General features: G+C 45.8%; 1 pseudogene; it reads right to left on the bottom strand.

The window, feature by feature from the left end:
- Positions 1-5,384: 5,384 nt before the first annotated feature.
- LOC103540300 (FUN14 domain-containing protein 2 pseudogene) lies at positions 5,385-5,861 on the bottom strand (annotated as a pseudogene).
- Between the last annotated feature and the right edge of the window lie 20,822 nt (positions 5,862-26,683).

Raw genomic sequence — 26,683 nt, 5'->3', positions numbered from 1 at the left:
CTGAGATAATCCAGCTGGGTGGTGGGGGAGGTGGGACGGAGTAGAAGAAAAAAACCTGGTCACGTGTTGATAGTTGTTGAAGCGAGTGAAGGGTACGTGGGCGTTCGGCATACTATTCTCTCAACTTTTGTACATGTTTTATTTGCTAGAGCTGAACCAGAAAATGCAGGGCCTAAAGGTATGACTTAATGGAAATACAGGAGACAATAGATTTTTTACAAGTGCAACATGGGGAAATGATATTTTGTGTCTACAGGAGGGATTGACAGATTTGACTTCATAGACATTAGAAACAAGCAACGGGCTTGGATGAAATATTTGCAACATTTATAACAAGTAATTAATACCCAGAATACAAAGAACATATATAAAACAACAAGAAAAGAAGCAATCCAACGGAGAAACAGGAGATGATAGTAAACATTTGTCATCTCTGTTTTAGGGAATCCCTCACTATGTGCATACCTGGGCCACAGGCAGCCAAAGGGACTATGTTGTCCTCTTGCCTCCCTGGTGCACCTGGAGGTGGGGTGTTGCCCACTGGACCCTCCCTCCCAGAATGTTGAGTCTGGAGTGTGTGATGCAAATTTGTGGAAATAGTTGGGGGGGGGGTATCATGCTTAAGGTCTTTAAGAAATTAAGTAAAAAATTCAGGATGCAAACTAATATATACAATACAGTCCCATCCGTGTAGCGCCCCACCCCCGCAATTGCTACATGTTTCCTTAACTCACACCAGTGATGTTGCTTTTCTCTCGTATATGCATCCTGTCTCCCTCCATGAGTTCTCTCCGTGTTTAAAGACTTTTGTAGCAAAATTCCCCAGTTGACCCCCTGGCACCTCTCCAGCCACTGTCCTCTCTCCCTTATTGCCTCAAGTTAACTGTGCTTTGGGCAATAAGAGGAGGGACCATGGCCCGGATTTGGGGGGAGGCAGACCCGGGAGGGCTGTGGTATGGTGGAGGAGTTACAAGCTTGTCAGAGGTATTAAGGGAGGGGCAGGGTGCCAAAGGCTGGAGAATTCAGGAATATTTGGGTTACAGCCTGACACGTGTGTGTGTGTGTGCCTCCGTGAGGCGACACAGGGCATGGCTCTTGACTACAGGCCAGATTGGCCTCAGCTCTGTTCGACAGGCGTGTGGCGGGGGTGTGATGTTTCTTGGCAGGAGGGAAACCAATTGGCTCAAGTGATTCTCCTATAAAAATCGGCGGTCTCTGAGTCAGAATCCCACAGGAGGCCTGTCTTAGTTTATTTCCCAAAAGCAGCACCTGAGAGAAAGGCTTGAGAGGGAGGGAGTTTTCTCCAGACCTGATTCTAGGAAGCCGGAGTGAAGGAGTCGGGAGTGAGATGGGGAAAGGGAAAGACCAGCAGGGATGTATTGCCAAGGTTGCCACACACTTTGGGGGCTTGCCAGCATCTCCTAAGTGTACAGAATGGTCATTCTAAAGGAGGTCACCTAAAGGGCTGGCTGCAGCATTTCTCCATAGCTCTCATACCCCGTGGGAGTTAACTCCCCAGTACCTACGGGCTGGACTTGTGCTGGCTGGGCTGGCTCCTAGTGGTGCTAGAGAAGACGCTGGAGAAGAAGGTATGGCTCGTGCTTGAGGTGGGACGCTGTCAGCAGGAGGAGCTGTCTGAGCTCGCATAGCACTGTCCACCTCTGTTGTGGCTGAAATTGGAGGTGGTCAAGGGCATGTGATGTGGGGCCCCAGAGACGTCTGCTACAAGCCCCAAATCTAAACTCCACAAGGAAGAGTGAAGACGCACAATAGCGACCAATACATAAAACACTTAGGCATGAACTTAGGAAATGTGCAAGATGTGTATGAAAACAGCTGTAAAACTCTAATGAAGCTTATACAAAGGCTTGAACATAGCCAACTCATTCTTGGCTAGGGAGTCTGAAACCGAGGATGAAGAGGTTAAGAAGTCTTCCCTGGGCTGGAGGAAGAGAACAAAAACTTCAAGATAAGCTTTGTTAACTGCAGCTGTGCATATTCAGCAGAATCAACTGTTGTTTAAAACTGACCAGGTCTGTCACTCCCTCCTTAGCATAGGAGTGAGCTGTCGTTTCCAGGAAGTCAAGGTCCGGGCATCAAGATTCAGCCTCACAAGGCCAAACGCAGGCTGCATGTGAAAACTAACCAGAAAAGTCCAGACAGTCAAAGGAAAAGAAATTCAGTCTTCAAGGCCAAACGCGGGCTGGTGGGAAGGTGCCAACCAGCAAGGCCACATGCTCCCCGTCCCCTACCTGAAACCCCAGCACATGGTCCCCCTTCCTTACCTGAAACCCAAGATAAAAATCCCTACTTTTTTCCCTTCAGTGAGGTGGGTCTGAGTTCCAACTCCCATCTCGTCGTCTGGCTGCCATTCGATAATGGTAAACCTCTTTCCTTGCTACATCCTGCTGTTTCAGTTTTTCTCTTTATTGGCCCTACTATGCAGCGGGCAGACAAACGTGTGTTTGGATTCAATAACAAGCCCCAATAGTGCAATGATTTCAGTTTTTCCCAGATTAACGTAAATTCAAGGTTATCCAAATCAAAATTTCTATGCAATGTTTTTTTTTTTTTGAATTTGGCAACATGAGTCTAAATTGATTTGGAAGAATAAGTGTGAGAATAACCAGTAGAAAAATTTTAAAACAACGACTATCAGGGAACTTGTCCTTTCAGATATTAAAATATACTATAAAGCAAATAAGTAAAACACACTTGGCACTGGCATAGGAATGGACAGATGAATCAATGACATAGAATAGACTCCAGAAACAGATCCAGGGAATTAGTTGGGGCTGTTTTGGTTGTAAGTGACAGAAATCCGATGGGAGCCAGCTTAAGCGAAGAAGGGAGTTTATCAGAAGGGATGTGGACTATCTTGTGGGATCTCTGGGCCGGGGTGCGGCTGGGCCTCGTGAATCAAAATGGCGACTAGCACTCTGTAGGGGACCCAGGAAGTTCTCTCTGTATCACCTCTGCTTCTTTCAGAGCGTCTGCCTCATTCTTCTTTCTTACTCAGACTGGCTTCTCTGCTCTTCAGTTGACATCCTTACAACACTCCTGAATTTTATAGCTTACGTTCTTAATCCCCCTTATTTCTTTCCCCCTAGACTCCCAGGGAAGACACTGATTGGCTTTCTTTGGGTCAGCTGACTAACACTGTGCCAATAAACTGGAGCCAAGGGCAGAGTCATGTCATGGTGGCTGCTGTGGTGACCACATAGAAAGGAGGGAGAGAGTTCACAGAAGTGTGGTGATTGGGGGTTGGAGGTGAGGGTGGGCAAACCATACAATAGGAACAATAGATATCTATTGCACCCAAGTACATATAGGAATTTGGTAGATAGTTGTGACATAATAAGAAATATATGTATTGGTCCCTGTCCCCAGTTCCTGACACAGAGCTCCTAAAACCCTTGTAATTTCCTGAGTGATGGGGGTCATAGGAGCGTCTTACACAGAGCTCCTAAATCCTTTGGCATTTCCTTGGTGAGAAGAGCATCTTTTGTTCTAATGAGGTGACTCTTGGTGGGCTCTGGATAGCTTCAGGATCGGGGCTGGTCACCAGAGAGACCACGCCTTGATGAGAAGCTTGGAACTTTCAGCCCCGCCCCCCATCTCCCATGGATGGGAGAGGGGGTGGAGATTAAGTTAATAATCGATCATGCCTACATAGTGAAGCCTCCATAAAAATCCCTAAACTACAGGATTCGGGGAGCTTCTGGGTTGGTAAACACATCCACATGCAGGAGAGTGGTCACCCCAACTCCACAGGGACAGAAGCTCCTGCACTTGGGAACTTTCTAGACCTCACCTTATGTATCTCTTCATCTGGCTGTTTGTCTGTATCCCTTATCATATCCTTTATGATAAACCAGTAAATGAATTAAGTATTTCCCCGAGTTCTGTGAGCCGTTATGACAAATTATTGAATTTGAGAAGGGGTTGTGGGAACCCAAGGTTTATAGCTGGTTGGTCAGAAGTGCAGGTGACAATCTGGGACTTGAAATGGCATCTGAAATGGGGGGTAATTTTGTGGCACTGAGCCCTTAATCTGTGGGGTCTGCACTAACGCCAGGTAACTAGTGTCCTAATTGAATTGTAGGACACCCTGTTGGTGTGTGCAAAGTTGGAGAATTGGTTGGTATGGGAAAAAACTCCACACGTTCTGTGTCAGAAGTGTTGTGAATAGAGGAAAGGAGTTTTCTTTTAACAACTAAGGAGGAGTTTCAAATCAGAGGAGAAAAGATGCAGTAAATGGTGGTGGGACTGTTGCCATCCAGTTCACTGACGTCATCACTTAAAAAAAAATTTGACGATGGAATAGTTTATTTCTTATGTGCTATCCGTCTCGATTCTGAATGCCTGGAATGCTACTTCTCAAAAATGGGTTCAAGTGTTACATTTCATACTAACGGGATGAAAAATAGTAGAATTGGTACAGAAGAGCTATGGCTGCCCCTAATGTTTTGAAGAGAGGTGAAAAAAACTTCAAATTTCGAAGCTTAAAACATTTTCTATGGAATAAAAACCCAAGAGCTTCTTCCCTCCCCTGAAGTCACATGTTTTACCATAAATAAACTCTTTTGGAATAACCGTGGAATGCATTCCACCTGTCTGGGGGAAAACACCCCGTGGATAACATCTTAATGCCCCTAAATGATTCACTAAGTCTGACGATCAGATGGTATATTGCTGTCAGTTGGTTTCCCTAAAAACCTTCCACCAAAGACAAGATCTTCAGAGCAGCACACACCTGTAGCATAAATGCACGCTATATTCAGACTTTTCAGTATAGTGCTTATGTTGCCATTTTGGTCAGGATAATAATAACAGGTATAAATAGCTCCCCTTCTATAATCTAAAACCACCTGAAAAGGAAAGTAGACCTCAAGATACCAAAATATTTCATACTTCAAGGCAAATAAATGCATTCTGTTCCTCTCCATGCAGCACGCAACAACCAGGTGTCTATGCACTTGCTGTTTCTTTTCCAAATCAGCAGTTTGGGACAGCCTTTCAGGATCTGCTCAGCCTCCCCCGGTGAGCCGTCTTGCAGCAGTTTTGCTCAGTATTTTATGTAGGGGGAGATTAGCCAAGTGAGGAGCAACCTGGGAGAAGAACTGAACGTCTGTCGTCTCTTCCATCACCATCAAGCTCACGTCAGGGCCATGTGAGCTAACCCGTACCGACAGGTGCCTATGGAAAGCCATTCGGCTTCGCCACTGTGGGGAGGAAGGCTCGGGAGAAGAGGAGGGGGAGACACTCAACGTCTCATGACGGAGCAGAGAGGCTCCTGGTCAGAAGGAACAACCCACATGTTCTGATGAAAGACGGGTTGAGAAAAAACCCACTCGGGAACAATGGAAGTAGAAGTGTCCTCCTTAGGATGCCATACCAAGCAGAAAGCCTCTGAAAAACCCCCCGGTCGCTGGAACATTCTTCTGCACGAATGATGCCACCTGCTCAGTTTTTCTTTTGACTTCAGTAGATATCTGGCTGCTCTCAGGGATTTTCAGCTTTTCCTCGGCTTCCTTCAGATCCTTCTCTACTCACTGCCAGTAACCTTTGATGCACCCAGCATGTTCTCCTTTACAAACTAAAGGAGAAAAATAATCTACTTCCCACAGCTATTGCAGCCAACTCTCCAACCTCCTGGAAAATGAAACCCGCATGCCAACCATGGACACCTCCCACCAATGGTGGGACCGCCACGCTGGACTCTTCTGCAGAGGGCCCAGCTTCCTGCATGAACATGACTGCTTTCTAGCAAATTCTACAAGGTCCAGTGGTTCAAAAGTTTCCTCAAGGTTTCCTTGACTGGACACTGCCATTTGGGCGAGCTCATCTCTCGAGGACATCACAGGGGCTCCTGTGGCCCTTTCACTCTTTCGTGACAGTGAGTGCCATGTTCTCACTGCCCTTCTCAGCAAAATCGAGGTAATTATAATTAAAATTATAATTATAATACTTTTATACCATGAATTCCCTTGCCCCTGTTTCCCTGTCTTTCTCACCAGGCAAAACCTCAACCCTGGTTAGATTCTTTTTCCCTCTTACTCTATTCCTGTATGTCAGCAGCTGAGGATGGCCACGCCATAGGAAATAACACCAGTTACAACAAAACGCCACCACATGATGGTCTGTCTGACTTTAAAATTGTGACCAGTTTCAAGGGAAGCCCCAGCACTGCCCGGCATTCCTACAGATTCTAGTCATCAATCCTCTCCCCGTCTCTCCGAAATCCTTACCTTCTCCTCTCTTGATCGTGCCTCACTTTCAGCCCATGACCTCCCTTCCCATTTCACTGAGAAAATGGCAGCAATCTGATGAGAGCTCTCCTCTTGCTCTGTGGTGGAGGCCGCCTGGATGTTCACGAACCCTATCTCCTCTGAGGACAAGTGGGGACTTCACTTCCCAGCCTCCTTTGCAGGTGGGTTGGGCAATGGATTGGGGTCTGTCCTGCACTGCTTCTGAAGCAGTGTGCATCTCGGCCTGGCCATCACGTGTCATACCTGGTCCTTCTCATTCTTTCTCTCTGCTCCTCAGCTAGCCAGGTGGGAGGGATGCTGAGGAAGTCTCTGAGGAGGCCCTGATGGACAGCAGAGCTGGGGATGGAGGGAGCCTGGACTCCTGTGTGACTCCATGAAGAAACTTGTCCTGCATTGGACTGTGATGTGAGTGAGAAATACACTTTGTGGTGTTAAACCACCAAGATTTGGTGTCATCCCACAACTAGAAGGACCTGCAACTAAGATATACAACTGCATACAGGGGGGGCTTGGGGCGATAAAGCAGAAAAAAAAAACACCAAAAAAACCAAAAAAAGATTGGCAACAGTTGTTAGCCCAGGTGCCAATCTTAAAAAAAAAAAAGATTTGGTGTCACAGCAGCTAAGTAGACTCATTCACTGTCCCACCTTCAGATACACCAAACCACCGTGCTTCCATCTACACCCGTATACCTCGCCTTCCATCCTGCTACAGGGGCCTGCTCTCTGCTCCTGTCACAGGCCGTGGAGCCTACACCCACGCACTTATTCCCACTTACCTCTCCTCTGCACACACGAGTTCTCTGTCCCTTCTGAACCATCTTAGATGCCCACTCTGTCCGACATGCACGACTTCTGTGACGTCCTGGCTTCTTTGCCTCCTTTCAGAGCAAAACTCTTTAAGAGATGCCCTTTGCATTGTCTTCACTTCCTGACTTCATATCCTGTTTTTTTTGTTTAATTAAAAAATTAATATTATGAGATATTTCAAATCTACCGAAAAATGTAGAGAAAAAGATTTTAAAAACCCAACAATTCACGACCTCTATACCCAGCATCTAGCTTTCATAGATCTTACTATTTGACCATATGTTTGCTTTTTTTTCTGAAGATTAGCCCTGAGCTAACATCTGTGCCAATCTTCCTCTATTCTTTTTCGTTCTTCTCCCCAAAGCCCCCCAGTACATAGTTGTGTATTTTAGTTGTGGGTCCTTCTAGTTGTGGCATGTGGGACGCCGCCTCAGCGTGGCTTGATGAGCGGTGCCATGTTTGTGCCCAGGATCTGAACCGGTGAAACCCCGGGCCACTGAAGCAGAGCGTGTGAACTTAACTACTCGGCCATGGGGCTGGCCCCCGTATGTATTTTTAAAGAGAGACACACATACTTAACGACACCCTTGTATCCCTCCCCAGTTGCACCCTGTCCCTTTCTCTCCCTAGGTAACAACCACCCTGAAGTTAATGAATGTGGTTCTCTAGTTTTTGTATTTTAATTTTTTACGTAGTTGCCCATTACCAATGGCTAGCATTACTTTGTGTGTCTCTGAACTTAAAATAAATAATATCCTCCTTATAAATCATTCTACAAATTGCTTTTATTCACCAACATTTTGTTTGTGAGATTTATCCATGTTGATGTGTGTAGATATATCTTCACTTCCAAATAAAACCACAACAGTGCTCCGTTCTTTGGCTCCACCATACCCCCGGCCCCAACTCTGCGCCTCAGTTTTCCTTCTGACGCTCATTTAGGTTGCTTTCAAAATTTTGCTGTTACAAATTATTCAGGATTTCTATTTCTTATTTAGCAACTTCTGGAAAGTTATATTTTTTCTAGAAATTTGTCCATTCTGTTTACATTTTCAAATATATCGGCCCAATGTTGTTTACAGTATTTTATTTACTTTTTAATCTCTGCTGTATCTGGAGTTCCGTTATGTTTTTATCTCCATTTTTTTTCTTGATCAGTGTTTTCAGATAATATCAATTTCAAAGATACAACTCTTGGCTTTGTTGGTAGTCTCTATAGTGTCTTTGTTTTCTATTTAATTAATCTTAGTTCTCAGCTTTCCTATCTACTTTCCACTTTTTTTTGGTTATTCTGTTTTTTTCCTAACCTTTAAAGAAGGCTCTTTAGTCTTTATGCTTTTCTAATATAAAGATGTCAGAATATAAATTTTCTCTTATGTTCTACTTTTGCTGCATCCTGTAATTTTTGATGTGTAATATTTGCAATATTCTTCAATTCTACATATTTTAAATTTTTGTTATGATTTTTTTCTTTGATCTGTAAGACATTAGATCTGGGATTTAAATTTCCAAATGTACAGGAATGTTTAAATTTCTCTGCTTGTTGATGGCACCTTACTAACTGCATTTTAGTCAATCTGTATGATATTCCTTCCTTGAAATTTGTTGAGACTTGCCTTACAGCCTGTTACTTGGTCAATTTAGTATATGTTCCAGGTACGCTTGAGTAGACTGTGTGAAATTTAATTACTAGGAGCAGGGTTTTATATATGTCAATATATTATATATATATAAAATATATATATATATAATTTTACAATCTTTATATTTTCCAGGAGATTGAATCTTGTCATTTCATAATAAGCCCTTCTAGCCCTAAAATGCTTTTTCTGTGGGTTCAGCACCACTGACCAATGACCGCTCTGAGAGCTTCGATGCAGGCTTGGGAGCAGCAGCCAGGCCTGGCAATGAGGTCCAGGTGGAACAGGAATGCAGGGCAGAGAGAACGTGGTGGGAAAAAGGGGACGTGGTGTGCAGGTTGGACTTGATGTGCTGGGTGAGATGAAGGATGTGAGGCTTCAAATGCCGACAGTTTCTCACCTCCTGGCATGTGTGATGCCAGTCCATGGTAGGTGACCTATTTTCTGCTCCTACTGGGGGACAACAGCCACTTTGTATTAGGTGTCAGACTGGGGCAGTGGGACCCGGAGAGACCAAGCACACAAGGAGATGATTACCGAGCACATGGCCACCTCCTGTACTAGTCAGAACTCCCTGTTCGGAGTGACAGAAACAAAAAGGAGAATTTATTGACTCATAAAACCAAAACCTTGTGAAGGACAAGGGTGGAGATGATCTTTGAGACTCCTGGAAGCAACGCAAATGCTGTTAGGACTCTCTCTGTCTTTCTCTACGTGTCGGCATCATTCTCTCAGACCCACTTCTCCCTGAGGACATAACCACAGCTGCTGGCAATTCTGTTTTAACATCCTCAAATCTCCAAAAGGGACTTCCAATGCAAACATGTCTGCATAAGTCAGTTTCAAACTCTTTGCTTGAAAATCACATAAAAGAAATAAAGAGAATGAAAAAACCATGGAAAATCCCTGTTCAAAGAAACGTCAAAATCCCAGCTGTGAATAGGTAGAAACTGTGATTAGAAGAAAGGAAGTAGGAAACGTGGCAGGAGGGTGATGGGGCTGCAGCCCTCTGAAAGTCTGAAACACTTCCTGGAGGTGATAGTGACAATGGCCCTGATATCAGTTCCCCTACATCAAACCCAGCATACGTGGGGTTAAAACCAAAGCACTGTTTCCCTGCTCACTCCCTGGTTCCCTGGTTCCAGAATCCACTTCCACCACGGAGACAGACACAGCCAAGGACAAGCACCTGGGTTCCTTGTCATCTCCTCCTCCTTCCTGCAAACAGCCTCCCAAGGCCCAACGCAGGCTGGTAGGAAAGCTCCAACCAGCAAGGCCACTGACTCCCCCCCCATCTACAAGCAGCCACATTCCTCACAAACCTTTAAAACCCCTCACCTCCCCTCTTTTGGGGAGATGAGGTGAAACAAGACAAGTTTGAAGGCTCACTCTCATCTCCCGGCTGATGTCATCTAAAATAAAAACCCTTTCATTGCAATAAGCCTGGCGTTCCAGTTTTTATCTGGCCCATCTTGTGTGGCAGGTGAAGAACCTACGTCTGTAGGCGATAACAATCTGGCGAGCCAACCAGGAGGCTCTCGCCTTTGGCTGCGCAGCCCTGGGCCCACTGGAATTTCCCAGGAAGCAGTCCAGCAGCTGCCTGGGTGATTTGCCCTAGAGACTGTCCCCAGTAGTTTCTGTCTGGCCCAGAACCGTGACCATAGGTACATTTTCTTATGGCAAAGAAATAGGCTCTAGATTTGTTTGTTTCTTTGTTGTTCGTTCTGAGGAGTCAATGGACTCTGAAATAGGGTAAATCGCCTTGGGGGCCCCCATGAACTTCCTTCCCTTCCTCTGGGGTCCCTTCCATTCACGGAGGGGCCATCTGGGGTCCTTTCCATTCACGGGGGGGGGGGGCATACGGGGTCCTTTTCCTTTGTGGAGGGGCCATCTGGGGTCCTTTTCCTTCATGGAGGGGCCATCTGGGGTCCTTTTCCTTCTCGAGGGGCTATCTGGGGTCCTTTTCCTTCACGGAAGGGCCATCTGGGGTCCTTTTCCTTCATGGAGCGGCCATCTGGGGTCCTTTCTATTCGTAGAGGGGCCATTGGGGAGCAGATTCAGAGTGGGAATAGTTGTAGGACTTTCTACCCTCAATCTTGGAATCGATTCACTGATGTCTGGCTTTCCTGAGTCTGGATCTGCGTGTCTGTCTGTCTCTGTGTATTGGAATGGGAAACATGCTGTCTGTCCCCAAGCAGAGCCCAGTGGAGTTGATTCTGAGTAGATGGTCTAATTATAGTTATAAGCCAATGCTTAAAAGAGATAATTTTCGGGGCCGGCCCTGTGGCTGAGAGGTTAAGTTTGCGTGCTCTGCTCTGGCAGCCCAGGGTTCGGATCCTGGGCGCGGACATGGCGCTGCTCGTCAGGTCACGTTGAGGCAGCTTCCCACATGCCACAACTAGAAGGACCCACAACTAAGATATACAACTACGTATGAGGGGTTTGGGGAGATAAAGCAGAAAAAAAAAAAGAGAGAATTTTCTTTTGTAATACTGCATAGCCACAATATTCTTTAAACTCCAGAGAGAAAAATGGCCAAACAATGGATCTTTACGTTGGAAAGTTTTTAGGGAGCTCTCGTCATAAACAGCTGTTTGATTAAAAAAAATTTTTTTTTTTTGCTTTTTCTCCCCAAATCTCCCCAGTACATAGTTGTATATTTTAGCTGTGTGTCCTTCTAGTTGTGGCATGTGGGATGCTGTCTCAACATGGCCTGACGAGCGGTGCCATGTCTGCGCCCAGGATCAGAACTGGTGAAACCCTGGGCTGCCGAAGCAGAGCGCGTGAGCTTAACCACTTGGCCACAGGGTGGTCCAGTTTTTATCTGGATCCTCTTGTGTGGTTGGTAAAGAATCTATGTTTGTAGGCAGTAACAATAGGACCATCCTGGCATATCCTTGGGGTATAACAAGAAGCAGGAACTGGAGGGAGCAGGGCTGGGGGCATTATTCTATTCACTGTCTGTTCATGGAGGGAGAAGGGTTGGGGTTCCACAAAGAATCTCACGGTTGAGCCTTATTTAGAAGAAGCAGCCGAGGAGAGAGCCTTTGGGTTGTGCTGCTGGGAAGAAAACTGTGCAGACAGTTGGCCCAGGAAAATCCAACCCACTCAATGATGAGTCTAAAAAAGTAACTAGTGCAGCACTAAGATATACCGAAAGAAAAAAATGTGGAAAACGGCAGTAAAATCCACTAAGAGATGAAGAATACACACCAGAAAAAAATTTGCCATGGACCAGTTGAAAACTGTGACTAAACACTTTGCTATGAATTAAAAAATTAATTAAGCAATCATCCTGATGAAGAAAGATAATAAGGCAGAAATGCAAGAGCTGAGAAAAGAGATCTTGGGACAACAGGAGCAGACGAAAGGAGAGTGGCTGAATTTCAGAGAGAAATGGAAGAAAAACATCACAAACTTTAGAGAAATGAAAATGAAATTGGAAGGAGCATCAAGGAGAAGAGACACTGTGAAAAACACTGTAAAGGACATAAAGGATAGAAATGAGAAAGTGAATATATGAAGTGGAAATGAAGGTAGAGCTAAAAAGAATAGGAGAGAAACTATATATATATAATATATATAATATATGTATATATAATATATGACATGCAAAGGAGATCCCATATACACATAGTTAGAATCTCTGAGGAAGAGACCCAAAACAATTCATAGGACATATATTTAAATATGTAATTCAGGGAAGTTTTCCTGAGATAAAAGAGACTTGAATCTATATATTGGAAAGCTATATGCCAGGGAAACCTGATCAAGTTATTGAATTTTAAAAATAAGGAATTTTTTGATGTATTCAGGAATTGATAAACAATCATGTACACCCAAAGTTATATAATGTTGTAAACTATTATAATCCCAATAAAATTGCTTAGAAAACACCCCCAAAAAACAAAACAAGACAACACAAAAACAACAAAAAAAGAAAGGATTTACTGTTGTAAATTTACTGGGTCATTCTGAGGCAAATTTAGGTTTGAGAACCACATCTAAATCAGAGAACCACATTTAAATTGGACTAGTTTTACAATAAAAAATATTTTCAGGGACACTTTATGGAGCCTTTTTTTTTTTTTTCCCAAAGGGAGATCTTCTGTACAACTTTGAGAGAAATTTGAACTTTAGTGTGCAACGAATTGATCGAAAAGAAAGAGCCAGTCTTGATTCTTGCCCTGGCTGTATACCCCCCAAAGCACACAAGTGGCTCTGTGTATCTAATTGACATTCCCAATAAGGGTAGTTTTAGGGAATTTTCAAAAGATTTTTCTTGTGATACTGTTAGAGGATCCTTCTATAGGTCTCCTAGTGTTAATAATAATCCCATCAAGCCTACTGGAGAATTCTTGGGAACCCAGCCCCAAATAAAGAAGTCTTAGCAGGTAAAATGCAACATATGCACATGACCTCTGATATCAGAGAGGTCAGGATGCAACAAAACCATTGTTAGAGCAATCCTGTTTTGTGTCTAATAAATCCAGCTTTCACTTGAAAAAAATAAAAAGAATTTTTTGAGCAGCCAAGAAAAAGGTCAAGTCACCTACGAGGGGGTAAAGATCAGGCTAATCTTGGATGTCTACAGACCCACTTCAAATGCCAGAAGAGAGGGTGCGAGGTACTCAAGGAACAGAAACATGAGTCAGGATTTTATAAAAAGGCCATGGACAGTTTTCCCACCTTCTTCCCCCCTCCTCCTGGCAACCACTGATCTTTTTACTGTCTCAATAGTTTTTATGTTTCCAAAATATCATATAGTTGGAATCATACAGTATGTAGCCTTTTCAGACTGACTTCTTTCACTTAGCAATATGCGTTTAAGTTTCCTCCATGTCTTTTCGTGGCTTGACAGCTCATTTCTTTTTATTCCTGAATAATATTCCATTGCGTGGAAGCACCACATTTTGCTTATCCATTCACTTTTTGAAGGACGTCTTGGTTGCTTCTGATTTTTGGCAATTGTGAATAAAGCTGCTATGGACATTCATGTGCAGGTTTTTGTCTGAACATGAGTTTTCAACTCACTTGGGTATGTAAATACCTAGGAGTGAAACCGCTGGATTGTATGGTAAGCCTACGTCTAGTTTTGTAAGAAACCGCCAAATTGTTTTCCAACGTGGGTGTACCATTTTGTGTTCTCACCAGCAGTGAGTGAAAGTTCCTGTAGTTCCACATCTTTGCCAGTATTTTTTTGCCAGTGTTTTGGATTTTTAGCTATCTAATAAGTGTGTAATGGTATCCCACTGTTTTAATTTTAAATTCCCTAATGACATATGATGTCGAGCATCTTTTCGTACGCTTATTTGCCACTGTATGTCTTCTTTCATGAAGTGGCTGTTCAGATCTTTTGCCCATTTTCTAATTGGGTCATTCGTTTCCTTACTGTTGAGTTTTAAGAGTTCTTTGTACTTTTGGATAAAATTCTTTTATCAGACACATGTTTTGCAAATATTTCTTCCAAAGTCTGTGGCTTATCTTTTCATTCTCTAAACCATAGACAATTTTGAACATGCGTGATATGAGGAAATACTGTTCTCATGAGCTTTTCTTGAAGAAATTGCTAGAGGATGAACTTGAGTCAACCAGGGATAACTGAGTGAATCTTAGTAAAAGAAAGGTAGTGAATGTTGAATATATTTAACATAGAACCAAGAATAAAACAAAAATTTGGTGGCAGAGTTGAGAGAAGGAAGGAGGAAAGATGAGGATGTAATCTACTCATCGTTCATAAAAAACAGATTTGAAAAGCTGGGTAATTTTCTAGGAAAATGTTATTTATCAAAAGGGTCCTAGAAGAGAGAAAATATAAACAGCTATTTCTAAAAAAGAAATTCAGAAAGTTTTCAAAGAGCTACTAGCTTCCCTCAAAGGATCAGACTTAGATGGTTTCACAAAAAATTCTAACAAATCTTTACGGAGATTATTCGGATATGGTTCCAGGGAACAGAAAAAGAGGGGAAATCTCCAAATTATTTTAACTAAGGTAATACATCATTAATTCCAAAGCTTAATAAAAATTATACAAATATTACTTATTTTAGTTATAAATATTGATGCAAAAATCCTAAACAATATATTAGCACATGGAGTCCAGCAGCACATTAAAAGAATCGGGACCATTATGACCAAATGGATTTTATTTAGGAAATGCAAGGATGGTTCAATATCACTATCACCATTCCACCCATGCTTAATTTCCATACAATAATAACAATATAACACTTGATATAACTTGTACACACACTTGTGGTATACACTTGTACACACATAGTACAACCATTTTTCATTCCAATGAAGATGCCCAAAAAAGAGGAGACAAAAAGTCCTATCATTCCCCTTATCTGTCTCTGAGTGATGTTAATTTCTCCTCTAGCTCAGTCACAACTGCACCTGGATATTGTGTGACCTGAAGAGTAAAATTTAAAGTTAACCACCACCAACATTCTTTATATGAAATAGGAGGGGAAAAGGAAAGGGGAAAAGGAAATAATTGGATAATGTATACAAAGCCGTAACAAGTAAGGAAGAGGACATGCATATCTGTTACAGTCTTTATTTCTGTCATATTTACAGAGCTGTGTTTGTATTCATAACTTCCTTCTTCCCTACCTGTTCCACATCTCCTCTGCCCTCAGCCAGCACCTTAGCAGAGAAGAGGCCTTTTTCTGGTGGGAAACAAAAAGACCTTCACTCCCATAGAGTCTGATTCCCTGATTTTTCTGCCTATATTAGGTTGTTGTAGTCTTCCATTAAATTTAACTACAAGGTATGGATGCACGAAGGGGTGTCCATGAAGCCCCTGAGTTCTAGATATGCTCCTCCCTGCCCCCATTGTGTAGGAGTGACCCTATTTCACCTAGACAACCAGGATCAATCTTCCCAGACAGTATAGTAACCTCTCTTTGTCTGTCTCTCAGGAGCTGGAGGGGCCCAAAATGGCTGCGGGGAAGTCTCAATTTCCAGTTCAGTAGAACCAATCGTGCTTCCTCATGGAAGGGTTTCACCCTTGGGTATCAGGCCTCTAAAGGTGGTAGAACAGAAGCCAAACACAAGTAAGTTGTTAAAAGTAATAGAGAGGGGAACCTTTTGATTTCTGGAGCTGTGAATTCTGTCTATGGGAGGAACTGTTCAAAATCCATAAAGCATCCTGTAGGATAGCATCCCAATCTTACAGGGTGTTGTCTCCCAGCTGGCACAGTTATGCAGTGTTGACTAAGTCACTGCACCGTTATATCAGGCAGGCTGTTTCCGGGCGATGAGGCACATAGAAAGATCAGTGAATTCCAGGGGTTTGACGCCAGTGCTATACTTCCTTTGCTGTAAAACGTGTTGCTCGCTTAGGAGTACAGTATGTTGTGTATACCATGACAGTGAATAAGGCTTTCTGAAAGTCCAAGCATGGATGGTCTTGCTGGCAGAGGCACTGCAGGGAGTGAAGGCAAATCTCTATGCTGAATAATGACTGAATATATATGCTGCCCCCTCCATGATGTCAATGCCATTAACCTGCTGAACTGCTACTGGGTGGGTGCCTGATTGGTCTTCTCCCATACCCATCCTCAAGGTCCAGCCTTTGTATTCTTTACTCTACATTATACCAGGGAAGTTTTGGTGTCACCTCAATGTCAACCAGTACAGACCACTATTGAGGCCAGATTTCAATCAAGCAACCAAGAGCTGCATTCATTTACTTTGACTGACCCAGTGAATCCAGAATCTCTAGGAAGTGCACCCATATCAATAAAGTAACTAAGTGGCACGCAGGTCTATCTCTCTAACCCAGTGGCTCGAAATGGACAGTGGTTAACGTCTCATATACATTGTCAAGGGCAACCTAATCAGATCGTGAGCATGGAATCGAACTTGATCAGACCAGGGACAGCTTCACAGAGCTGCTTTGGCTGTGGGTCACCCCAGAGCGCCTCAAGGTAGCCATAGGCAGACCTCCACAGTGGGAGGAGTGTACCATGGATGCCAAGAGAGGCCTGGACAGGTGGAGGACAGCCAGGTATGCATCTCTCAGGGAGAGTGGGGACAACTATCATGGACTGCAGTGTTCTCTTGGCCCACTCTGGACATTTGTGACCGGAGACATTGAGATTGTCTTCCCTGGGCCCAAGAGACCAAATGTCAATATTACAACCATCAGTGAGAGTATAATCACTGTTTTTTGGAGGGAGGTTCTTTGGGGAATAAAGGCACAGAAAGGACAATTTATTTGTAGAGGCCAGCCTACACCTGTGTACAAATGCAAAGACAGTCCCCACATGGCAGGCTTTGCTTATCCAAAAAGCAAATCTTTAAGTTGGCCATTAGAGCCTATGTTCATGAACTTTGTATTACACTCTTGTCATGGGCTGATTTGTGTCGCCCCAAATCTACGTGTTGAAGTCCTAACCCCCAGTACCTCAGAACGAGACTGGATCTGGGGTTAGGGTCTCCAAAGAGATAGTTAAGTTAAAGTGAGGTTATTAGGGCAGGCCCTAATCCAGTGTGACTGAGAAAGGGAAATGTGAAGACACAGGGAGAAGACGGCCACCCACAAGTCAACGAGAGGCCTGGAACCCATCCTCCCCTCACGGCCCTCCGAAGGAATCAGCCCTGTCAATGACACATTGATCTCAGACTTCTAGCCCCCAGGACTGTGAGAAAATAAATTTCTGTTGTTTAACCTCTCCAGTCTACGGCGCTGTTATGGCAGCCTGAGCAAAGGAAGACAGCTCGCTTCCTGCGTGGATGCATGTCAATCAAATACACGGTCACCGCTGAAGATCTGTAAAGCCATAAAATAACCAATCCACCAATAAAAATTTCTCTCCATACAAATGAGGATTATTAAGAAATAAAATCCCAAGTGTGAGGAAAGCATCCAGCAAGATTTGGACTAACGCGTTGCCACTTCGGGATTCCAATCTGACCGATTAAATTCCTCATTTGCAATATGTCAGCACCAGCAAGGAAGGCCAGTATTAGATGATACCAGTGCTCTGAACAGCGACACCATTCAGAGTGTTAACAATGAAGTCAGCCCGGGTCTCCTTTCAGGACTGTCCCCGGCCCACCCCTGCAGTTTCTAGGCCACACAGCAGAGGAAATTCCTTCTTTCCTCCAATCTAAGCTCCCATCCTCACAGCGATCCGCATTCCATCAGCCAGAAGGCGGAGGAGGCCCTTTGCCATCAAACAAGCTTGCCTTGTATTTTTAGTGGTTTGTTTTGCTATAGAGAAATTCCTGGGGTGAAAGGAGCAGAAGTTCAACAGGCAGCTTTTAACTTTGGTTTGGAGCCGTGGCCCTCCTCCCCGCTGTGCTGCGGTTGAAGGCTTTATTGCCAGGGTGACCGTACTGTCCTGCCGCCAGGCTCCACAGCAGGGCTGTGCTTTCTGCTTTTTTGGAGGAAAAGAGAACAACTCACAAGCCTAAAACACAAAATCAGTTCTTTAAAATTCAGTGCAATTTACAATAACATTTTTTGATCTAACACTGGAGATCTTGTCCTTGGATACCGTTTAGACACATAGACACATATTCCAATGTCCCTTAACAAGAGGGTGTTTCTCAACTGAGCAATATGGTTTGTTGTTCAAGGGAGGCGCTAAATCCTTAAACAAACAGGTCATTTATGTACTCTGATTAACTGTATTTTTATTGCAAACATTTAAGGACATCATAAAACAGAGGGTCAGTTTCCCACTGGTGGAATAAAAACTTAGGTTTGTTTTAGGAACAAATGAACTCTTCAGTATCAGCAGTTTCTGAGTTTGGGGGTTTGGGAAGCACATTTAAAAACAAATTAACCTGTTATAAACACTTAAAACGTAATTCCGCATCAGAAGTACAACCTACACAGACAGCTGTTGGTTTCCAATGCGAAAGTTTGTGTTTTTCATTAAGTACATAGCTGTGCGTTTAAGAAAAAGTCATTTCCTCAAATAAATCAAGGCTTTTGATATTACCATTGGTGACAACATAGATGGACCTTGAGGGCATTATCCTAAGTGAAATAAGTCAGACAGAGAAAGACAAATCCAGTATGATTTTACTTATACGTGGAATCCAAAAAACACAGAAACAAAACCAAAAAACCAAGCTCATAGATGCAGAGAACAGATTGGTGGTTGCCAGAGGTGGGAGGTGGGGGTTGGGGTAAATGAATGAAGGGAGTCAAAAGGGACAAACTTCTAAAAAAGTGACGAGGATGTAATGTACAGCATGGTGACTATAGTCAACAATCCTGGATTGCAACTTGAAACTTACTAAGAGAGTAGGTTTAAAGGTTCTCATCACAAGAAAAAAATTTGTAACCACGTACAGTGACAGATGTTAACCAGACAGTGTGGTGATCATTTTGCAAGATATACAAATATCATATCATTGTGTTGTATGTCTGAAACTAATATGTTATATGTCAATTGTACCTCAGTAAAAAACAAAAAGGTTAAGACAAATGCACAGATAACCAATCCGAGGCGGAATGTCATAAATTTCACAGGAGAGAGAAAATGTTACGGAGGTTTATAGAAGGAATTCAAGTACAGTCATGCATCTTAAATTTAAACAAGTTTATTTTGAAGCTTAGAAAAAAAAAGGCTTTTGAAAGACTCTGGACAGTTCAGCTGTTGGGGAAGAAGACCAGGCCAAGGACGGCAAGCAGACTGGGCATGCCCAGGGAGGACCTGAGGGTGGAACAGGGTGCCATGGGGTGGGTGTAAGGTGCTGAGACTGAGGGTGCACGGACCTCCACCTGGCACAGGTGTTAATGAGAAGCAGCAAAGATGTAGCAGGAAGCAACAGAACAGCCTGGTTGGTGGCCACACAGCCAACACTGGGCAGGCGAAGCAGGAAGCCAGGTTGTCCAGGACAGCCAGTATGTGGGTGTGGCCTCCAGGCAAGAAAAGGGCAAAGTCAAGCGAAAATACCTCATGCTCTGTTAATGCTCAACTACTTTTGGGCCTCAAGTCTATGGGGTATCTGGTTCCAGCCTGAGGGGCTGCTTTACAGGGGAATCCAGGTCTCAAATCAATAAGCCTTCAACGAGGACGTACTCTCTGCTAAATTATATGTTGGGCCTTATTGAGATTCTAAAACACGATAGGGTGCCTGTCTTAAAGGAAGGAGGAAACTCATTCACTGAGGGTCCGTTAGGTGCCTGGTATTTTATAAACACTCTCTCAGTCCTTACCCTGCCCTGCACCACTCCTGGGCGCAGCGAGCAGGAAGGGCATCGCCCACCTCCGGGAGTAGACGCTGGGCTGGCGGCCCGACGTGGGCGAAGCCGTCCGGTCCTGCTTTCCGCTCACCGCGAGGGCCTTCTCAGCCGGGCTCTCCCACCACCCTCAGGTCGGTTTGCATACAATAAAACCAGTTCCAGCTTCCGCCTCAGAAATTTGCTAAGTGAGGCTGTAAAAGTATGATGGATGCTTGCACCTAACCTTTATAGAAACTGTTCCCAGGGGTCCCTGAGGCAGCTCGTGCAGCAGGTGCGGGGGCTGCCAGGGCGCCGGCAGGATGAGGCTGGGACACCGGGCAGCTGCTGCCGGTGGTCCTGCCTCGAGGTAGGGGTGGGGGCTGTCTTCCCCAGCAGGAGCCACGGGGACTCTCTCTCCTGTGCGGGAGAACCAGATGGGGTGAGAGTGGAGGTGCAACCCGTAACCCCCGGCTCCAGTCCCGCCCCCCCCCCCCCCCCGTCCCCGCCCCCCTCCCCACCTGCCATTTCCTAATTTGACCGAGAGAGAGAAGGGGCAAAGGTGTGGTAGAAGCTGTCAGTGCATGAAGTACTTTGGTGGAAAGTAAAACTCAAGAGGTTCCCTTTGACTGAGCTCTTGTAAACCTGGGACTTATAAACTCACCCGTCCTGGTTTCTGAACCTGAGTTCCATGTATCTGAGGATCACACGGAAACGACCACCTTCTGATGCTATGCTGCCTTGACCCCTTCAAGGGCTTTGCAAACCTTTTTGACTCACAGATCAGTACCAGATAACCAGAAAGAGTACGGGATTCGAGCTAGAATAAGTTAATAAAAGTTAATAAAAGAAAAATGAGGGGGCTGGCCCCGTGACCGAGTGGTTAGTTTCCTGCTCTCCGCTTCTGCGGCCCAGGGTTTCGCCGGTTCGGGTCCTGGGCCCCGACATGGCACTGCTCGTCAGGCCACGCTGAGGCGGCGTCCGACATGCCACAACTAGAAGGACCCACAACTGAAAACACACAACTATGTACCCGGGGAATTTGGGGAGAAAAAGAAAAAAATACAATCTTAAAAAAAAAATTGATCAGAGGCGAAAGTTACCAAATTGCTCTCAGGAGTTGATTTATTGAAAACTTTTAGCTATGAAATGATCTCTTTACTATTTCATGTTTGACTTCGGCTATTTGGAGAGAGGCACGGTGTTCGAATGGCGGGCAGCCGGGTCTCCGTCCTCGCAGACTGGAGCATGGTGCAGGTGCGACCACACGGTGGCGCTGCCCTCCTGAATGTTGGGAACAGAAGCGCAAAAGAAAAGAAAAAGCCAGCTTCTCAAATGGTGAAAGAGTAAACCCCTAAACCTGAGGTGACTTTTAATGCCTAGTGCAGTAATTGAAAGTATTACAGAAACACGCTAAAATGGAAAAACTCAGTTTTTTCCTTCCTATGTAGGGAAAACCCCAGTTCTTCCCTACTGTGTTTCTTTCCTGTGAGTCCCCTTCACTTTTATAAGAAAAACTTCAGTGTGACTCTTCTGGTCACCAAATGCCTGGAGGTTTTTTCCCCACAACAAGCAATTCACTGTCTACCTGGAGACAGTGTCAGATCCCACAGGTGATGGGCTCAGCCCTACAAGACTGCCCCCCCAGGGGCCTACCCAGTGGCGCAGCGGTTAAGTTCGCACATTTTGCTTCTCGGCGGCCTCGTGTCTGCCACGCAGATCCCGGGTGCAGACATGGCACCTCTTGGTAAGCCATGCTGTGGTAGGCGTCCCACGTATAAAATAGAGGAAGATGGGCACGGATGTTAGCTCAGGGCCAGTCTTCCTCAGCAAAAAGAAGAGGATTGGCAGCAGTTAGCTCAGAGCTAATCTTCCTCAAAAAAACAAAAAACAAAAAACAAAAAAATCAAGACTGCCCTCAACTCCCACACACATACACTTCAGACACCAGTCACAAACCTAGGTTATCGCTTGTGCTTCTGACCAGTGGCTATGGATCGGAGGTTCCAGAGACCCCTACCTTGGGTTCCGTTAATTTGCTAGGGCAGCTCACAGAACTCAGAGGAACACTTACATTTACTAGTTTATTAAAGAATATGAGAGAGATGAGCAGCCAGACGAAGAGATACATAGAGCGAGGTCTGGGAGGGTCCTGAGCGCAGCAGCCTCGGTCCCTGTGCAGTTGGGGTGTGTCACCCTCCTGGCCTGGATGTGGTCACCAACCCGGAAGCTCTCTGAACCCCACACTATTGGGATTTTTTGGGGGTTTCCTCATGTAGGCATGATCAATTACTAACTCCATTTCTGGTCCCTCTCTCCTCTCTGGGCGATGGGGAATGAGGCTGAAAGTTCTAAGTTTCTAATCATGGCTTGGTCTTTCTGGTGACCAGGCCCCATCCAGGACCCACCCAGAGTTGCTTCATTAGAGCAAAAGATGCTCCCAGTGCTCTGTCAGTTAGGAATTTACAAGGGTTTTAGGAGCTCTGTGCCAGGAACCAGAGCAGAGACCAATATAGATATTTTCTATGATCTCACACATGCGTAGGTCAAACGTCACAAACTGAACACGCACGAGCAATCAGAACAAACATTATCAGCCCCCAGAGCCCCGTCGTGACCCCTTCCAGTCTTGGCGCCCCTCTCTGACTTCTAACAGAATAGGTTAGTCTCGCCTGTTTTTGCACTTCGGTAGAAGGAGCCACGCCGAATGTACTCATTTGAGTCAGGCTTCTTTGACTCATCGTCGACTGTGAGCTCCATGTGCATTGTCGCCCGTTGTTGTAGACGGCTCACTCCCCGTTATGGCGCCCCATTGTGTGAATAGATCCCAATTTGTTTATTACTCTACTTCTGATGGGCATTTGGGTAGTTTCTCATTTTTGGCTATTATGAAGCATGCTGCTATGAACATCATACATGCGTTTTGGTGAAAATATGGATGTATTTCTGTTGGGTACGCCCCTAGGATCGGAATTCCTTGGTCACGTGCCCAGGTTTAGTAGAGGCCTGCAAACAGGTTTCCAACATGGTTGTACCATCGTGTGCTTCCACGAGCCCTCTGTGAGGGTTCCGGTTGCTCCATATCCTCACCAACATTTTTCCTACCACAATAATTCTAAAACGTCATTTCTTCAAACAAAAGTTGTTAGATCAACTAACATTTCTTGAGGGCCTTCTATGTGTCAAGTGCTTTTCTAAGTGGTAAGGACACAGTACTGAGCAAGACTGTCAAAGGTCCTGCTTCTCTGTAGCCTGGGATCTCAAGGATCCTGTGGGGTCATCCAGTAAACGGAACATGTTCGGCAGGCGCTGAGGGCAAGATGAGGTTCGAGCGGTCTCTTGGGGGCCTCTGGCTGACAGTCAGCCTCCCCTTTCTCCACCAGCAACTTCCACAGTCCCAGCAGGGCTGAGTGAGTTACAAAATGCAAACGATTGTAAAGCTGGTAGACGAACCCCATTGTTCCATACTTTCTGATGAACTGTTTCCTCAGACTTCTTCAGTGTTTGCACCAAAACACTAGCTTTCCTCTATCTCGACTCTCACAGCAAAATGGAGGAGGGGAGTGTAGGCAGGTTCTTTGCAGGGTGGTAGGGACACAGAGGAGAAAAAGCGGTGGCTGGCGCAGAGGGTATTGGTGCAGCAGGGGAGACAGACGGTGACCCAAAGCGATGGGAGCGGAATATGCCTGGCACGGAGAGGCCGCCGAGGAGGGCGTGTTAGCGAGCTCCCCTTGGTGAGTCAGGGAAGGCCTCCTGGTGGAGGAGACTCTTAAGTCATATCCTGGAGGATGAACTGAAGGTTGCCAGATGGCTGGGCTGGGATTCCAGGAAAGCAAGGAGCTTGTGAAAAGAAAGAGAGAAATGAAACAGCTTGTCATGTTCTGGTGGCTCCAAATGGCTTCCTGCAGCTTATAAGAGGTCAGAGTGTCTGGAGGCTAGAGATGACGACAGGTGGAGCTCGAAGGTGGGGCAAGGAGTTTGGACCTTTCTTATTCTTGTGCTTCTCAAAGTGATGTGTCTGTGAGGCAAGGGATTCCCCAGGGGGGCCTGGTAGCGAGAGTATTGCCTCTGCAGTCAAATGGACGTGGCTCTGCATCCTGACTCAGCCACTTACTTGTGAGTGACTTTAGGGAAGTTACGTCTGTAAAATGGGGATGATAGTGGCACCTTCTCCACAGGCTGTTATTAGTGGGCTTCCCTGAGATGATGGAGGTAGCCCACATCATCAGATGCCTGGCACATAAGTTCTCAGTAAATGGTAAACTAGTGTTGCTGTATCATCAGTTGGCGATGTGTCAGTGCTCTGTTTCCCCCTGGAGAGTCCATTTTGACTCAATAATCTTTAATTTAGAATGATTTTTATATTAAAACAAACACAAATATATTAAAATCAAGACTGTTTGGTGTAGCAGTGGGTCTCTCGGAGTTCACTCTCCTCCCACATGAGGTGAGCAGAGGTGGGACAGTTTGGAGACCGAGGCTCTGGGCGGAGGTTCCCCGAGGGCAGTTGAACCCCTCCCTGAGCACCCTCCTTCACTCCGGGCTGGTGCACTTATGAATCCGTGTTTCCCTCTCGTTTGTGGTCTGCTTGAGGACGGGTCCCTGTCCATTCCTGCAGATGTGGCCTCAGCCCTGAGCTGCACACCGCGGGCATCTGATCCCACCAGCAGGACCCTCTTCTTGTATTGGCCTCATAACGTCTTGTGATCATGTTGAGGAGACAGAAGGCAATGTGGCTCAAAGAATCTGCGGAAGGTTCCTGATGAGGGCCTTTCTCACATCCTCTTTGACATTTCACGTCTCTAATACGCCAAACGTGGTTGACAATCCCAACCATTCCGCCGCCCAGGGCAGCTTGTGGCATTTTAGGAGCACGTGTGTCCTCAACCTAGTGGTTCGCCCACAAAAAGTCCCAGGTGACGTGAATTTTGTAATCCAGGCAGGGAGAAGGAAGCCTCCATCAACAGGCCGCAGACAGGCGGATGCAGATAAGAGCAGACCCAGAGGTTAAGGGAGGCAGGCTATCAGCCGGGGTTTCCAGGGGCGAGAGCACAAGACTTTACAGCAAAAGAAGGAGCAGTGCAGAGTTTAACACCCGGCTGGCCCCTCTGCACAGCTCCCTCTGGTGGGCTCCGTGGGTCAGGCAGGGATGTCGTTACTCACAGGAAACAACAGACCAAACAACTGGGGGACTTTCTGGCGTTTGAGCTGCTGTTTTGGAGATTTTAATGGGGTTTCCTGTCCCCGGACTCCCTTTCCCAGTGCTCCATGCAGGGACGTCGGCGTCCCCCCACAGCCCCCAAGGGATCCTGGCTTGGGAAGGAGACGGGAAGAGAGGCCTGCGCGGATAGTGGGTGGGGACTAGCCGGGCAGGGGCAGCGGTATCTCTTTAGGAAGATAGGCTCATGGGATTGGAGTGAGTGTGTGTATGTGCGTGTGTCCCTGCCCGGATTGTGTATTCAACTTCCCACCTGACATCTACACCTCGGGTCTAACGGGCACCTCGCACTGGTCATGTCCCACGTTGGATGCTTTTTTGTTACAGCCGAGGGATTGTCCCTGAGGCCTCGCTACCCTTCGCATGGTCGCTCCCCGACCAGGGCAGAGCCGCTGCTGCTTCCTCCAAGATCTCCTTTTAATCTGACCTCTTCTCCCTGTCGTCACTGCCACCTCCTAGTCCCACCTACCATCATCTCTCTCCTGGGACTTGTGGACCAATCCCCATCCCCCACCTCTGCTCTGGCTCCTAAAGGTCCGTCCTCATATAGCAGCATGAGGGACCTTTAAAAATGGAAATCAGACTATGTCCCTTCCTTCTTTAACCTCATCAATAACTTCCCACTTCAAGGAGGAGGATAAAACTCAAACTCCTTTCAAGTCCCTGAGGTCCCCACATAATCTAACGCCTGCCTTCCTCTCTAACTTCTGTTCCTCTGGCCCTCTTCCTTTCTCACTTCAGCCTTCCACTCTTTCTCAAGCACACACAGCTCTTTGTTGCCCCAGGGCTTTTGCACATGCTGTTTCCTCCAGCTCATTGTCTGGCTGCACCTCTGAAGAAGATACCCCCTCCATCACTCTTTTCTTCAAGCTCTCAATTACTCCCTGAAATAAACTTATTTTCCATTTAATGCTTGTCTATTATTTGTCTCCCTTTTAGAGAGGAAGTTCTCTGGGGACAGGAGCCATGTCTGTTTTGTTCATCACTATTCCCAGCACTTAAATCCGGGTCCACACCAATATGGAGCCCAGGACAGGAGTCCAGATGGAAGTCCTTGGCCCGTTCTCCCTTCCTATCCCACCCCCAACTCCTCCTCACTGAGGGACCTCAAGCACAGAGGTGTAGACAAAAGGGCAGCCTGTGCCACCACACTGCATCCTCACACACCAAAAACAGGCCCTCTGGCTACCTCCAAGCAGAGCCCCTCGGAGGTGAATTCTGCCCTTGGGGAGACCCATCTGGCAAAGAGAATTGCGCAGGCCCCGTATGTGGGCAGGGAGTTCTGGGCTCCCAGGGCTAGTCTAGAAGGCCCAGGTGGGCATGGCCCCTGACCTGATGGACTCCTTTGTGGTGGAGTGTTGCTTGAGGAGGGTCGCAGAGGGGTCTCCTGAAGAGTGGGCTCGATGGCCTGGGGCTGAGGGCAGAGCTGCCCACAGCACTGTCTGGCAGAGAGAAGGCACTGACGGAACGTTTTTGCATAAAGTAACTGCGTGGCTGGGAGAGTTGTCCTAGCCCCTGCCCCCTGGGCCGGAGGCCGAGCTGGACTTGGAGAC

Source organism: Equus przewalskii, chromosome 10 (assembly GCF_037783145.1).
Source record: "Equus przewalskii isolate Varuska chromosome 10, EquPr2, whole genome shotgun sequence".
Lineage (NCBI taxonomy): Eukaryota > Metazoa > Chordata > Mammalia > Perissodactyla > Equidae > Equus > Equus przewalskii.
This window is presented reverse-complemented; position numbering and strand designations above follow the sequence as displayed.